The following is a 2,500-nucleotide window of genomic DNA, read 5'->3' as shown; positions in this document are numbered from 1 at the left end:
TACTTCTCCTCCTCTTCCCCCTTTTAACTATTATCTCATCTTCCTCGATTTACGCCTCTCCCTCCACCTCCCCCCCCCCTTCCTCCTCCCTCTCCTTACTTATTAACATTCGATTAATTCCAATATAGTCATGAACAAAACCTCCAATAATCGTTTACCTTCAAAAGGCATGATGCAAATAATAATGATAATAACACTAACATTCCTTGTCAAGAGACCGTGTTGCATGGCTCTGCAATATTAAGAAAACAACGTCTTTATACTGATGTTGGTCATGCACGGTACGAAAGCATGGTCGTATGCTGCGTAGGGTCTTGTTTATGAGTTCTCTCCTGTGTGTTTTGTTTGGTAAGGAGAGAGAGAGAGAGGGAGGGAGGGAGGGAGGGAGGGAAGGAGGGAGGGAGAGGGATGGGAGGGAAGGAGGGAGGGAGGGAGAGAGAGACGGTGAAAGAGAGAGAGAGAGAGAGAGAGAGAGAGAGAGAGAGAGAGAGAGAAAGGGATAGAGAGGGAGAGAGAGAGAGAGAGAGAGAGAGATAGATAGAGAGAGAGAGAGAGAGATAATATAACAAAGGTGTACTGTATGTTTCTGTGCTGTTTTCTCTTTCTTTCTTTTTTCTTTCTCTCTTTTCTCTCTCTCTCTCTCTCTCTCTCTCTCTCTCTCTCTCTCTCTCTCTCTCTCTCTCTCTCTCTCTCTCTCTCTCTCTCTCTCTCTCTCTCTCTCTCTCTCTCTATCTCTTTCTCTCTCTTTTTTTTCTCTTTCACTCACATATAAGCTCGCCCTCAAACAAACAGGCACAAAAAAAAAACACACACACAAGCAAACACACATACACACACACTTCCAGGTGAGAAAATAATGGAAAAAAAAAAGAAAACGAAAACACATTTTCTCTTTGCTTTTACGCTCGAAGATAATATCACTATCGTCATTCTATAATCATCATCCTCATCAATATCACTATCTTCATCATCATTATTATCGTTGTGTTTTAACCACCAATTATTGCAACTTTCAACATTGTGTCAATTAATTTCTTATTCACAAATGATAAATAACCGTCTTTTTTTCAGTCTTCCCTTTGTCCCTTTATTTTATATAATACAGATATTAGGAAAATTAATTAGAAAAGTATAATGATAATGTTTTTAATATTTGAAGGAATGTACTTAATTAAAGGGTTCCAGGTAAACATTTATCAAAACATAAATTAATATGTAATTATGATGATTTCGAGTGACTAAATAATATGAAAAAAAATATGATATTGAATAACATGAGTAAAACTGCACATAATTTAAGCTCTATACAAAGTTAGTAATATAACAAGATTTCAATACAGATCCACAGATAAGTTTCTCATACAATATGAACTCATAAAAAGCTAAAATTTGACTCATAAAAAGCTAAAATTGAACTCATAAAAAGCTAAAATTGAACTCATAAAAAGCTAAGATATCAATATTGTTGATAAGGTTAACCAGAAAGGAAATCTATATATAACTGTACATGTAAAAGAAAAAAATATATATGCAACAGAATGGCAAGTAACATTAATAAAGATTGATAAAATTCTTTACTACTTAATTGTACAAAAGATTACGCTTCGATTTCATAGATGAAGTTAGATAATTCTACCAATAATCTTAGTTATCTCAAATATAATATAGATTTAAAGTTCTGATTAATTTTATTGAGTTAAATTATCACTTTCATGCTTGTTTTGATTGAATTAGCAATTACTTTTAGTCTAATTAATTCATTTAATTACTGCTTATCTATATTTATATATCTTGACGTATGATAATAATAATTTCTCAATATGCAAGCATGAAATATCTCAAGAAACTATGACACTCACAATTCGCGAACAAGAAAAAAAAAAAAAAAAAAAAAAAAAAAAAAAAAAAAAAAAAAAAAAAAAAAAAAAAAAATATATATATATATATATATATATATATATATATATATATAGATAGATAGATAGATAGATAGATAGATAGATAGATAGACAGAATTAATAACATTTCTCAACATACGAGTCATGAAATATCTATCTCCAAACAGAAATAGGAGATAGATGATATTTCAAATCAAGAACCCAATACACTGATATTCCTTCCTTAAATACTAAACTCAAGATGAATCTTACGCTCCGTTGATAACACTTCACCACCGCCCGACACTCACTTCCAATGAGCAGTGAGTATTCCCTTGAAAATATTAACTAGCTCATTAATATTCCCACAGCCTAATCTCCGAATTAATTTCATTTGTCATTAAACAATTATCGCTCTTCAAAGATGTGGATTAGGATAGAATCATTTATTGAGATTGATAACAAATTGTATGAACATGTAATCACACTCGAGATGTATATATATCTGTTCATTAAGTATATATAATTGGTGAACTTATTCTAGTTCAAAGGGATTCTATAAGAATCACTCCTATAGTTCTAAACTTAATATATCGTCCCTGTCCATTATAAATATAATTAAG

This window comes from Penaeus japonicus, unplaced genomic scaffold (genome assembly GCF_977035675.1).
Source record: "Penaeus japonicus unplaced genomic scaffold, GWHDUDI00000001_assembly GWHDUDI00000016, whole genome shotgun sequence".
Lineage (NCBI taxonomy): Eukaryota > Metazoa > Arthropoda > Malacostraca > Decapoda > Penaeidae > Penaeus > Penaeus japonicus.
The sequence above is the reverse complement of the archived record's forward strand: the minus strand, read 5'-3'. Positions refer to the sequence as shown.